Raw genomic sequence first — 15,517 nt, forward strand, 5'->3', positions numbered from 1 at the left:
GCTGTGCTCAGAGGCCACCGGGGGATGTTCGGTATATTGGACCGCTTCCCAATATGAAGCACTTGTCTGACTGTGATTCATGAGATATGAAGCTGTTACAATTGAAAGTCCTTTTTACATGGCTGAACTGAGATTGCGCAATTGAATAGTTAGTCGAGACATTTCTGCATGTTGAGGAATATGCTGTTTTATTTGCGCTTCTGTTATGGAAATGACATAGGACCTACCTGCATTACATGTATTGCTACATATTGTCAAACTGCACTCCAAAAAAGTGAAATTTTACATGTGAGACAGTTTAACCTACTCATCATTTGCTTGAGTTTCAAAACCAATGAGCAATGGAAATGGGAATGTGTAGTGGACAAACATCTCAAACGTCTCTCGCATCCTCACATGGCAGTTAGACGAGCAGCATAATATTGCATAACAGGTCTCATAATATGCACGTTGTCAAGGTCAACTGAATAACAACAAAAGAAAATCAGCTGAAGAAAAGTTGATAGTGAGAATCATGTTTGTTTTCATTTCTTTTTAGAACAAGGACATATTTGATACAACTGTTTCTGACTGTGGCAGCATCCGCAATAATCTGTTTGCAGCATGCAGTTTTACTTTTGGCAATTTAAAACAGCACCAACAGCTGCTAGGATCATCTTGTCGAAGAAAATTGATTGATTTCATTTTTTCTTTATGGATGATTTGAGGAGCCAAAAATATAACATTTTGAAGTCAACTGTAAAAAAAAAAAGGTTGCTCAAATCTCCTTTTCTTGATTTGATGACATTTTGAGTTATTTCTGAATATATCACAGTGGATGGTGAGAAAAGTCAAGACATAAAGATAATTCATGGGTGCCTTTGTGAGACAAAAAAAAAAGTCTTCATTCAGTGCCCTGAGTAGAGTTGACCAATAAATGTCTTGTGTCTCTATAGTACAGATTAAGTGAGTAAAAGACAACACTGGAAAAAACATAATTTGGAAGGAAAAAAAACTGTCTGGAAACTTAGTGAAGTAGCTAAAGTATATTGCTCGGGTATCATGGGCGCAAAAAGATAACACGTTAAAGGAAATGAGTCTAATCCTGCAAATGACACTTTCATTTCTACATATCAAATTGTCATTCCACCTGTGGGTCACCAGGATGGAAAAGTCTTGATCCAGAACAGGAAGCACAGCCTCAGATGTGTCACCTCAGGCGATATTTGTCCCAGAGCTGGGAACGTCGCCGACACCGTTTAAACAACCACTTAGGTCTGCTTCCCGCTATAACTCTCGGAGTCGTCTCCTTCCGCCTGCAGCTCCAGGAACTGGGATGACAGAGACAGAGAAAAAGAAGTCAACACAAAAAATTGTTGCACGTTTGCAGATGCCGATCATCCGTCACTAGAAATGGAACTGACAATAAATCCCAATCAGGAAATATGATATGGAAATAAAGATCATCCCAAGTGAGATTAAGTGAGTGTTTAAATAGAAAATCCAGCACAAGCTATGGACATCTACAGATTAACTCATCTGTGCGCCGGAGGAAATGACCTTAGTTCTGATGCAGGAGAGATACTTCCTGTCCAATTAAACATTAATAAGATAAGCAAATATTCAACAGAAATGATTGATGTGGTTTACCTCCAGTTAAATAATGCGAACTAAACATGGACAAAGCAGACTTTCATAACTGTGCATTGTAAAGATCTTAGATTAAAAAAACAGCAAAATGAAAAAAAAAAATAAAGAAAATCATTTTAAAGAAAAGGCTGGATCAAAACATCCGGCTAGGATTTTGTGGGAATATAGGCAGCGTTCTCTGCCTGCACTGACCAGACTTATGCGAGCCACAATAACAAAGGTGCTCAGACATGGGCCCCAGAGTCCATTTACTTTGTGGCGCAATGTTTGTCCTCACACAGCAGCCCTTATCGGGGGCCCTGGCGGGCCTCACTTTGGCCTCACTGAAGACTGTGGCTGTGCTGCACTGTGTGCTCTGACACTGCAAACAAGCCGCACATAAAGGCGAAAGAGAAAGAGCAAAAGGTGAAGAAGAGTGGCGAAGAATAGAGGATTCTGGAGCCTGGGGTCTTGGATACTTTCCAGAAAAGGGGCCTCCCGGAGAAAATACTAATACTAATACTAATATTCCCTTTATTAGTCCCACAATGGGGAAATTCGAGATTCAAACCCAGGCCTCCTGGGGAGACTGGGTCCTGAACGCGGCGCCTTAGACCACTCGGCCATCCTGGCAGATGAGGAGTGGTGGGTGGAGGTAAAAGTCTCTGTCATCATACCCTGAAGGGGTGTTGGCTTTGGCAGGAAAACACTTGAAGAAAGGCAAGCCTAAGACCCGGCAGACACGCAGGGCTCCACGAGCTAATGCGCGACGAGCTAAGCAGCCAAAAAGATGCAAGGGTGTCTGGGTCCCTTACGATCCGCAGACCAAAGACTGGATTGATCTCAAGATGATTGCAGATGTTCTCTTGAATGTGAGAGTCATTATTTCACGGAAGCAGGAATATCCCAGTGAAAAAAAAAAAAAAAAAAAACCTCATTCCGCTAAATTCATTCCAGCTTGTTCATGTTTTCGAACTTCATTCCTGTTTATTTGTCCTTTGATCCGCAAGTGGAATGCAGAAATTGGCATTGGCACGCTCATTTATAATTTCCATGTTTGTCACTAGTCATCCAAAAAGAGAGTTTGTTTCATCACCCTTCCAACTCTAATGAGAACTATCACAGAGTTCTCAATCAGAATCAGAATCAGAAATCCCTTTATTGTCATTGTACTCAAGTGTGCGACGAGATTAGAGAGCTCCCCTCTCTAATGTGGGAAATTGTGTTTACATTGTGTATAATTCCCAATCCAGAATGAAACCCAATATTTCCCCCCGCACGATTAGATTTGGTTAGTAAATGCCAGGAATTGATGTGGAAATGTTCTCAAATTCCATCCAAGAATATTGTTCCAGCACCCACAGTGTAACCAAGATGCTTTTGCTCCAACCCACAACGACTCCAGCCTTCCTCCACGTTGACTCTGGTTTTCCCTAAAAACCAAAAGCAAAATAGGATGCGGGCTAACCAAACCCATAAAGAGGATACACAGACAGATTCATTGCTCATTTCAGTCTCCAAATGTCAAGAGATGTTAAAACATATTTGTTCACACAGATTCCGGTTGATGTGCCAGAAGGACCCGAGCCTGAGGCTTCGTTGCCATTAGCCATAAGTCTCCCTAAATATTTTCACTGACACTGACCCCCCGCTATTATCCCGCCTCACCGACCGCCACCTTGGAAGCAGTCAATGAAAAGAAACAAAATGATGCTTTGACAGCTTGTCTCGTAACTGGTGGAGAAACAAAACAAGATCACGGTAATTACCAAATCCCAAAGCTCATCCCAAAGTTTTGTTGAAATTAGTTACATATTGACTGCATACAATATGTCACTAAGAGCTTTTTTTTTTTCTAATCTAAAAGCATGCAGTGCACAACAATCCACAAGTTGAGTGTGTTTGCTCAAGGCGAGTGTGAGGCCTGCCGAGTTGCAGCTTGCTTTGCGTTTCCAGGAAAGCCACCTGAGCTCCAGAGAGCTTGCACACCTGTTCTTTGTTTGGACAACAGTGTAATCATGGCACGGTCATACGCTCCAACGCTATCGCTGACGATCTGGAGAGCAATCCAGCACTTAACTCTTATTGGCTCACGTAGCGGCCATCCAGGCCAATTAGAAGTTCACCCTCCTGTTGCGACTGAGTTCTCCTCGCTGGACGGCTGCCGCAGTTCCTGGAACAGGATGAATTGAGCGGGAATTAAAGTTTTAAGCAAACATCGCAGGACATAAATTCACATGTATAGATGTGTTTGCACAGAGGAATAAAGAAGGTGGGGCAGCGATTTTTACAACCTGCAAATCTCATCGAATCCATGAAGTAAACTGGCGGATTTCATGCATGGTTTGTCAGCTGTGCGTCAGGGAAACGTGAAAAAGGATTCGATCTCTCGTCTTAACTTGATTGGGTGATAGAAAATCAACTATGTGTGCATGTGGAGGCCATTGACATTAAACTGCTTCTGAAGTCAGTGTTTATCTGCTTCTTGTTTCTTTGATTTGTTAATGTAATAATTTATGTGTAATTTTTGTCCCCAATGTTAATGTATTGTACCCTAACCTGTAAAAAAAAAACAAAAAAAACACACCGTTACAGCTTTCCAACATTGGTCCCCTTCTATGGAGAAATTACATCATAAAAAAAAAAAATACACTCTTTATGAATGAGTTATTTAGAAGCTTACTGAGCTGAGGTGTTTTTCTCTAAACATTCAGGATAATGTTTTAACAGTTTTGCGCGACTTTAGAGCCATTCTATCTCAGCAAAACATGGTCAAAACATTGAATACACCCGCTTTGGTCGCATTCAAGCTCAGTAGCTCCTTTTACCGTAAGGACCACTTAAAAAATATTTGTTTTTCCAAGTACAACTACAATAACCAACAGCAGAGATTTTATTGCTTAAAAGTATTTTTCATATTTTTGTTAGTCGCTATAAATGCAGTCTCAACAATAACTGTGCATAAGAATAGGAAAATCAGAAGCAGTGCTTAAAAATGATTTACCGTAGTTAAAATGCATGCGCATAAACGTCAGTTTAGCTGCCAAGTCATGGGTAGAGAAACTCACCGTGGCGTCGATATCACACAGCTCGCTCACGACACATTTTTCAATCCAGGAAGCTAATAATAGCTATCTCACTTTTTATATATTAGCATTTAAAAAAGCTAATCTTCCATTCGATTCATTCGCAGCTTTGGAAGATGTTTACCAACCTAAGCGAAGGGAGGCCAGCGAGAACCCCAAAATAATTACACACACACATATTTGCTATTTCCTTTGGATGAACTCATTGGTGTACGTCATCAAACGGTGAAGCTTGACCGTTGCATTGGCGATGATTCACCGCCTGAACATTAACACTGACAAGGCACAGTGAATATTGAGGAACGTCTGGCAACATTTGGATACCATCATACTCACACACCACCAGAAAGGTCCACTAAGAACCAGTGAGTGACGTGACGTCAGTCATGTCTGCACGCTGTGCTTGTATGCACGTGAGAATGTGTGAATTAGACCAACAGCTGAAACGAAACATGCCCAGGCTGGAGTGCGGAGGGAAATACATTTAAAATAGCAATAAATGTCACGGGTTTTTGTAGTTGAACCTATGAGTATTCAACACATTCTCATATATGTCAAATATCGCACCCGTTATGTCAACTGGACATTCTTCCAGATGAATGGGAAACACGCGCTTATGCTTAGTACTGACAGAATAAATCTCTGAATTTCAATAACATTGGTGCAATTCAGCACTTCAAACAAACATGATATAGACGAACCCCCCTTTATACACCACAACAATAGATTTCAAATAAAACAATGAAGAGGAATAGGCTTGAGCTTTAATTTAAATGGCTTCACTCACGCAAAAAAAATAAATAAATAAAACTTTGGACATCAAGATTTTAATACGGAAAATCCTTTTGGAGTCTGCGACTGCCTGAAATCCGGAGTTCATGGAAATAGGCTTTAGTTTTGAAATCATGCCATTACCTTTGTAGTTGAAGAATATTCCATTTCGCTTTCCAAAAGTCTTCAATTGCTTTTAGAGAATGTTGTGATTGAATGCAAGCAAAATTGTAGCGCAATACAACCACACAATTCTTCTTTGGTGAACTCCTGGTGACACTTGGTGATGTCCACAGATTTCAGACATTCACACAACAGTTGAAATTGGAAACCCACAATCATCCTGAGGCAGTATCAGTGAAACACATAAGAAGTGAAAAATTGAATAAATGAGTTACATATGTTTGACAGTGTACTATGAATTTTTTTCACAATAGATCTTTTTCTCCGCTCAAGAAAATTGCTCGTGAATTGCATTGAGGGGCAGCCAAGCCACGCTGCAACCGCTAAATATCAAACGCGCAGGGCACGGTCCATCTGAAAGTCTTTACGGGCTTCGTTCTTTGTTTCATGTGAGCCTTCCTCAGTCGTGCCGCTCTGGTCATCCTTAGGGCTGTGTAAGCTCTGTGGTTTTGGCATGCCAGCATATATATCACAATGGTTCCTCCTTGTGCGGAGATCCACTTTTCCACTCCCATACGGCTACAGTTCACAGATCAGTTATCGCAATTATCAATTCACCACACAGAGCGATTATACCAAGCGGCTGCCACAGGGTTTGGAAAGTCAGCTTGCTTTGCATGAAATGTTTTGGTTCTGCAGTGGCTGTCTTTAATTTTCCTTTTTCTGGCCATTCGGTCGTGGGAAGAAGAAAGACAGGGATTGTTGACATACAAACAGAGATACCTGCATTAGAGCCTCCAAAAACGAACTTCACAATGAGATATTTTTGAGTGACACCAGAATGCTTCTTTTAAATATAGCATTCATAGTTTACTTTAAGTTTACTTTTATAAGCATAAGAAATATATAAAGCACTGAATTCCACTGCTCTGTAATTGGCAGTGGCTCTACAGGTGACTGAGCTTCTCGAAGGGAGAGCCCAGACACTGCTCCAGTGAGAATTGAAGACCTCGGCCCGATGAAGTCAACAGAAACGCACCGTCTGAAAAAAGCAGCGATGCAATACTGAGACAACCAAACCGGACCCATCGAGGCCTCGACTGTGCCGACAAAGTCTGACCATAAAAGTTCCATTATGAATTGATGACAAAGAGCACACTTGGTGGAGTCCAACCCTCACTGGAAACAAATCCAAATGGACTGGTGGATTTTTTTAGTCTCAACTCTGAATCGTTTATTTTATAATTACATACCAAGATGTACAATGCACAAATGAGTTTATATTCAAGAAAGCTTAGGATGTTAATTTTGGTGGGATGTTTAGTCTGATTTGGCCTCCATATTGAGGAGTAATCTACTGTGATTGCACATTAAAACAAAATCTAAAGACTTCCTTGCACCCTCTCCTATTTCAAAGCATTTTCACACAACATTTAAACACATTCTCTTCCATACTTGCTGCTGTTGTTAGTCTTGGTAAAGCCACAATTCCTCCATCAGTATGTAGCTCACCAGCAATTGGTTTTTGGTGCAGCCTACTCCAGAAAGTATTCCAGCCGGCTCATTTATTACCATTAGGAAAGTGTAAGGAGTTTAGGACAAGAGCTGAAAGCTGCTCAAAGACACGTCTTTGTATTTTCAACTGAGACACCATCGTCAATGTGATTGCAAATGCATTATGGTAAAAATAATACAAATTGGAATTTCTTCACTTTCTTATTGCAGATCTTCTCACTCACTAAAAAAATAGAAACAGCCTGGTTTCCATTTAACCATTTCATGTAACTACTTAATGGCTGCAGAACGACTTAATGGTGCAAGAAAACAAACCCATGAGTGTCATTTGTTTCCAGGTGTTAAAATTTAAACCCAATGCAGATTTTCAAGTCTTGTTGACTTGTCAGGATTTAGAAGTGCGAAACATGCAGTCTAAAGCTCCTAATGGGAAGCGCTCATGTCACGATTCATTTCAATCTGGCCTCAAAGCTATTTTCTGTTCACCCTGATTAAGCTCTTGTAGTCAGTCGGTGTGTCTGTGAGCACGGAATATACTCCGACTCGCTCCGAGGCTGAATGCAAAGAATCCACCCTTGTCTAAATGAATACTGAGGCCATCTTGATGAGCCATCTTGGTGGAAAATGTCACCAGGTGCGCTTCCGCATTTACGGAGAACAAACGAAGAGGCGCTGAAAAGTGATGCTTCAGGGCGGCTCAGTTTGTCCAGCAAGCCTGTCATGCAGCTGCTGAGTCTCGCTCCTCCGAATGTTCAAGCAGACAGGTAATGAAGCTTTTAATGAGCCTGTCACTCCGACTGACACACCTCTCAGATCAAGTATTGCAGGGAGCATTACTGAATGCAGACGACCTAACGTAGAATGTCAGGAACGTAAATAATGATAAACATTACAATCGGCATAGACCAAAGGTATGATCTGAATTGAATTAAAATGTAAAGGGAATGAAATTATCACAATTCTAATTACAGCCTTCTATCTATTTAATTATTTATTTTACATGATTATCTCTTATGTGCAGCACAATCAATTTTTTTATTGCCGCCTGAACAGATTGTATACATCCCATTCGGATTGGGAAATCAGTGATTCTCTCCCAGTTATGTACAAATCATAATCTGTAGTCAAACATATGCTAATTTCTCTGTTATTTCTGGAAAAAATTCAATCTGAGTGGTCATTAAAAATAAGTAAAAATCTCATTCTAAAAGACTGATTCACTAAGGTCCCAAATAGAAGGTCCTAAATGAAGTGTTGACTGTAACATCTTGCGTCTGCTGTTGGCAACGCGCTTAAAAATGGCGCAGCCTTCCGTATTTAAGAGAGGTCACTGGATGGGTTTCACCATGAAACATTTGGAGGAGCACCACGCACGTAGTTTGAAGTGATTGTAGTGTTAGTGGAAGACAAACAATCAAATTACTGAAAAGACATTTTGAGAGAAGCCAACAACCAACGTTCTGCGTACGTTTTCATTAAAATCACTCAGGAGGATCGTTAGAAGACATCCAATTTGCTGACTTTGACCTCAGGGAGGAAAAAACGCTCACATTCAGCAAATTGGTCAGTATGTTTGTATCCAGCATCAACATGAACTGTGCAGGATTTTTTATTTTTTTTTTCATACCATCAAAGCTGATTTTTTTTCTTTCTGGCACTTCATGTATAGCAAGCAGTTGGCCTTCCATCGCGCCTTAACTTAATGTTTACCATCCATTGTTTGAGTCACAATTAGTGTTATGCAACATTTGGAAAATTGCCCTAGGAGAGGCCAGGACTAATTGTCTCTGAATATATCGCAGGCATACAGAAATACAGAATTGAAAGGAGTCTTGCATGACTCCTTCTTGTAACTAGCTCCAAATAAACCCTTAGATTATTCAGAAGCTTCAAAACTGCATTACTGAACTGACGATTATCGGCAAACGCTTACACAAGCAGAATTATTCTCCACGCCGCCTGCATGTATGCGCTTGCCTTTCAGATGCGCCATTGAAGGATGAAAATAAGTTTGCCATATTCATCTAAGGTTAAATAACTCACATCAAGAGAAATAATTCGATATGCATACACTTCTGCCACAATGCGCAAAATGAACTTTGTGGAACTCCAGTGCATTTGGCGGCTCCACTCCGGTTTGCTGACGCGAAGAAGATAATCCCCCACATCTGTTTGTGGACACAAGCAAGTTTGCACCCATTTCGACATTTAATTTGATAATTGTTCTCCTTTTTAGTGTGTTTTCTCAATCAGATAACCGGATCATAATTAACAAGGATTGTTAAATGAAAGGGACTGGAAGGTTTTCTGTATGATGAATGGATAAAATACAGCAAGGCGCTTGACCACTTTATGGAGACAGAGAGCCTTTCTCTACAAGCAGACAGAGCGAAAATGTTTTCATTATAGAGAAGTGGAGGGAAAGAAGAAATAAGAGAAGAAATAAGGTGGAAAGAAAAGGAGGCTGTGGGGTGGGGGTGTACAGTTGTCTGGCCAGGCCACAGATTGCCTGATTAAAAACATGTGCAGAGCCTCACTTCCATGCTATGACAGAAAGTCTGAAGCAGACACACAAACATGAACAAAGACTTCCTCCAATGAACAGCTACAAACAATAGATGCAAATGCAAAGATGTCGCCGTTTACTCAGTCCCACAGTGACAATGTATGAGCACTAATTTAATTGTCTAGTTGATAAAATAATCGTTGACATTTTGGAGGTTGTAATATTGCAAGTTTGCTGACACACATGGAAGTATTGTAGGTGCTGTGGGAGGGCGGCATTCAAGAGTGAGAACGTTTTCATACCTCCATCCATGAGGTTACTACTGTTGGCACCATCTGGAAAATTCCGAATAACAAAGCAGCTCGATGAATTAGAGAAATTCTGACCTCCGTGCTAATTCTTTTATAGATGCCGTCTCCCACTGCGGACACGTAACCTTCTGTTTGGATTAGATGTTCGTTGTAATAAACACACACTTGAGACAAATGGTGTGTGTGTGTGTGCGTGTGTGAGTCCAGTGTAAGTGCTGTCCCTGTCTCATGATGCAAACAGGCAGAAAGAGACAATCTCCTGAAAATATAAGCAAAGAAAAATAAGTGAACACCTCAGATGAAAAATATCAGATATTTTGCATACAAAAAATGTTGGAATGCTATCCAATTCAATGGAACTCCAGCAAAGATATTTTTCTCCGTGTGGTTTACTATGCCGCCAAACGTTTGAAGCAGTCGAATCGAGACAAAAGAAAACAACACCACGGGAAATGCCTGACCGTAATGCAATGATGTTGTATTTTTTTCCCCCCTCTTTATATACACTTTGTGTGCGTTTTCTGTGATCATGTGGCCTCGACTGAGGAATATCAAATATTTATCCAATCCTTGGAACACTTTGCTTCGTCTTTTCTCACTGGTGTGGGTTTTAAAAACACACATGGCGACAAGTTTATTTCTAACAAAACATTTTAAGGGAGGATGTGGGGGATGGAATTAGTGTAAAAACACATCCATTTTTGTATGTCAGCGCGGCCTTGACACAATGGGGATTTTGAATGGCACAAAGCATTAGCGAGCAGCACCAACACGGGCAGTAAATATAAAACTCTTGATGATTCTCTGCCAGGGAGACATCACATCTAAGGCTCTTATTTCCCTAATACTGTCCTGTAGATCTTTTTTTTCTCTTGGACACTTCCCGTGAGTGAATACACTCAACAAAAGAAGCCAAGTAAGGTCACGTTGATTTATATAGCCCTTAATCACAAAATCTCAAGAACAAAAGAAAGGTTAATTCATTTAAATACCTTTACAGTCCCAGTCCTCGTTTTAGTGCTTCAGTTGTGCGCCATACAAAGAGGAGAGGAGGCCAAGAAATGAATCCGGTATTGTTGACTCTGCAAACATACTCAACCAGCTGCGTAGTGTAGCTCTTAAACTTGCTATGAAAATTCTGTCTGTGTTCATATGTCAAGATTTTATATGGAATTGGATAGGAGTGTTGCTGTTAGCATGACGGCTGGGTGGTAAAAGTCTTTCTTCAAATATTTTCTACATAACTGGAACAAATATTTCTAGTACATATAGTCATTGTAAACATTTAGTTGCTTGTGTTATGATGCTATGCTTTTATTTTTTTATTCTGTGACATTTCAAAGTGTAGCATTGTGTAAATGGCAAGACGTGTCTGTAAAAATTGTAGGTATTTGTAAATAACGGGAGGCGAGGAGACTGCGGTAGACTGACTCATAAAGCAGCAGTCAGGTCGAGTCAGGCCAAATCTGTTAGCCTACAAATGTTCTGGTACAAAAATCCCCGGTATTAACATTCTACGTACGTCAGTTTTGCATTCCCGCATTTGTATTGTGCTGCATGTGTCTTGCGTGTGTTTGATCGAGGGACACAAACGCTTCATTAGCACCACGCCACAACAAAAAAGAAAGATGGCGCTTCCTCCCCTTCGGACAGAAAAAGAACATCAATAATCAATTACGTGACGGGTGGTCGGACTAAAACTTTAGCTAATCTGAAACACGATTGCTATCTTGGTTCACAGTTCAAAAGCTGTAAAATTTATGTCAACTTCCTCGCTGCCCATTCTCCAAGCCGGCTCGTATTGGAAGCAATGAAGCAATGATTATTTTCACCCACATTGTTTCTCCAAACTACCTGCAGAGGATGCAGAGTGGAAGTCTAAATGAGGTAAGTGCATTCTCAATGCCGTAACGCGTGTTTCTTCAGGTTCAAATTTACCAACTTCAGAGAATGTATTTGGCCCCATTCTCATCATTTCAGATAAATGTTCACCAATAATCCATTCACAAAAACTCCCTGAAGATATACCCCAGTCTAGGTGCATGCAATGGGCCACCTGGCAGTGCCAAACATTGGACGTGCAACTGATGAGGGACCACATACTTGTCTTGGAACAGGTAGCCATGTATCTAACCCCATGCCATGCACTTCCTTCTACGGAACAGGCATGTACTCGTGCGCTCCGACAACCTGTCTGTGGTTTACCACACTAACCACATGGGGTGCTCAGGTCGTTGAGGCTATTCACTTGTGTGACTGTCCACTTTGTGAGTCTGCGGGCTGCCTACTTTCCGGTATCAGAGAGTCGGGTGCAGATATCCTGTCTCAAAGGTCCCTATTACTGAGATAGGAAGATGATTCCAGAGGTGATTTCCATGATCTGGCGGCCCTTCAGCGAGAAAAATGTGGACCTTTTCACACTTGCACTTTTAGTTCGAATCCTATGCACTCTTTTTTAAATTAGACCCTGGTGAGTGTGTGATCGCTGTTCACCACACTTGCTAGTTAATGACGAAGCCACAATGCTAATTTAGCTTTTTGTCTTTTATAGTGCGCCAATAAGGGCTCAATTTTACTCAGTACTTAAGTATGCCCAGGTGCATTCTATTACAGTATATCCAAGATGTTGATGAACCCATTTTATGTGTTCACTGCCAAGTCAACCAATAAGGGTCCAGCTTGTACTGACAAGTAGGGTACATATCCTGTTTCTGCTTAGAAAGTAAACGAGTCTGCGCCAGTCAAGTCTGTTGGCGATCATTTCATGAAACGACAAAAAACAGAGTCAAAGACCTTTGAACTGCACAACAACTTCAGACTATTCAGCGACATTTGTATCTATAACGGGACATAAACGTTGACCCTCCCGTTCCAAAGAGGGACCTGTTGATACCCCATTGGGAAAAATTGATTAAGACACAATAAAAGATCTGTTAAGAAAACAAGTGATTCTTGAAAGATTTATAGATAACTGGTATTTTTGATTGGTGTGAAACTGCACTGCCATATATTCCAAACATATCTCAGTATAATAGAGTGACTTTCCATACCAGTGCAAAGTAAAGATGGCATAATAACAATTATCTATTGGCAAATAAAACTGAAAATTATCATATTTTAAAATATTGCCTGTAACAGATCTCCTAATTTGATTGCCAAAGAATGCGGTTCCTAGGTTATATGTGTGTGTCCGTGTGTTGCAGTCTTACACTCTCCATTAGGTACAACTGAACAAACTTCCCATTATGACATGTACATTAAAGGTTACAATTCAGCGCCAAAATTTTCCATCCTTCCATCATTATCACTGGACTGAAGCGGGAGTCAGACTATTTTCTTTCCACATTTAAGATCATTCACATCTTTCCATACAACAAAAGAGCAATCTATCGCTTAGTGACCCCAATTCCCAGGCACGCTTTTGTATGACAGTGTTGTGCGTCATATCTAAGCTCACAGCGTGTAAATAAAAGGCTGATCAAACACATTAAGATGACAGCAGCATACAGCGCAACCTTATCTGCTCTGACCAGGGTGGAGTTATACAGCAGACGTGTGGTCATACTCATTTCTGATAACCCAAATCCAACAAACCTGTTGGCCTCCATCACTGTGATAACAAGATGGCGCCACAGCTGATATCACACGGCAGCCAGTGATTCTGGGAGAAAGAACGTATGTCAAGAAGATAAAAGTGCAGCTACACCAGAGCTCTTTCGTTCTAATGGACACCCCCACCTCCCAGCGCCTCACAAACCTCCCGCTGCGCCCTCCTTAATTTTGCCTGGCTGGGGAGACCACCACTCCATCCAGAGGCCCTGGTGTGATACCGCCGCCACTGTCAGGCTGATGGAGAGGGGTTATCACCTCCAACACCTCCCCTCCTCCAGAGAAAGGCCTGGGAAAGGAGAGGAGGCCACGTAGATTGTGGAGGGCATAAAGTGGAGCATTTAAGGTACTTTGCACAATACCAAGCTAATGTAAGCATTTTAACTGTTGGTTTTGCAAATGTTAGAGTTCCTCAGGATATGAACGATATTTATTGGGCGTAGTATTTCTGTTAGAAATTGGTATTCTTGTAGAATCTCATTTCAACATCTCTTTAGTTTTGAGAAGTAAGGCCTTGATTTTCCTGGGATGGTGACAACACGATCAGACTTCCACCACCAAAAAAGTGTTATCCTATCCATGACGCAATCCTCAAATCCAACATGAGTAGGACAAAATCTGGACTCATTGCTGACCATAACGTTACCTGGGATAGGCAATTGCTAAGGGCGCTGTGGACTCTAGAGGGCACCAAAAATCATGTGAAAATTGACCTTCAAGGATCGAATAGCACACCTAAAACAGCTCACTGTTCACTGGCTAAAATATCGTTTCCTTTATTTACAGTTTGTAAAATCAATTTTCTTAGATTGTACATCTGCGATTGCACAAACACACACACGCACACACATACGTTAAATGCCGGCTAGGCTGTGAAAAGGAGCCAAAATACACTTAACTAAGCTACTTGATCTAGCTATTTATTGATGATAAAGACTTCAAACGTGTTGAAACTGGAGCCACATGCACCTCTTAAACCATGGCCAATGCAATTTTCAGCAGCAAGCAGGGAGGGGGCATGAGGGGTGGGTAGGGTTTATTACTCGCAGTCACCACAGCACAAACTGATTCTTCTTCGATGACGACCCACAGAGAGGGCTGAAAGATGAGACGCATTCTTTTTTAGGCGCCCCCAACCAAGTCTCACCCCCCCCCCCCCTTCATCTAGCTACCTAGTTTATTAGTTTGCCTCTCTATGACAGGTATGCGCTACCCTCTTTACCTGTCACACACCCACCAAGCCAGATATGTTATATGACTGGCCGGGAATGTATATCTCTTTCCAGAGTACAAAAGCGACCATACATCAGGTTGGGCCCCATCACTCATGACAGGAGGCCCCTCATAGACAGCGAGCTCATCTGAACATGGAGTTATGCCTATTGATGAACAAACAGCAAGCCATCTATCAAGGTGAGATAGAACAGAGATGAAGTCTGTATCAGTAAGAGTAATTATTGGAGTCCAAAGTGACTGTTTTTGGAATGTGGAAGAAAGCAGGAGTAACTGGAGAAAACCCACACAAGCACAAGGAGAACACAAGAAGGTTAGAAACCCAGAACCACAGGATTGTAGGGCTCATGCGCTCATCGCTACAGACAGTTGCTAGCGTTGAACCACCCTGTTCTCTCTCTATCTTCTTAGAAGTCAAAGTAATAACAAGAAAGGTGCAGCTTTCCGCCAAAGGTGGAAAGAATGTCATCTACATATAAACACATTGGACTACTGGCAAAGATCACTTTAGAATTATATTATACTAAAAAAAAAAAGTATCATCCAAGTGTAGTTTCATTTTTTTTATTTGGTTGTAGTGAGTGGAACTGGCAATATAGTTGTAGATTTATGACATAAGCATATCTCCACCAAAAATGCAAAAGAAAATAACTCCCTCATTCCACAAGTGGATTCTCACATTGCACGTGTGCTGTCCATCCGCAAAGTTTCATGGAAATCAGTTTTTCTTATATAGATATAAAGTTTTTTTTTTT

Source organism: Idiotropiscis lumnitzeri, chromosome 9, assembly GCF_059441095.1.
Source record: "Idiotropiscis lumnitzeri isolate Australia: NSW breed Sydney's pygmy pipehorse chromosome 9, RoL_Ilum_1.0, whole genome shotgun sequence".
Lineage (NCBI taxonomy): Eukaryota > Metazoa > Chordata > Actinopteri > Syngnathiformes > Syngnathidae > Idiotropiscis > Idiotropiscis lumnitzeri.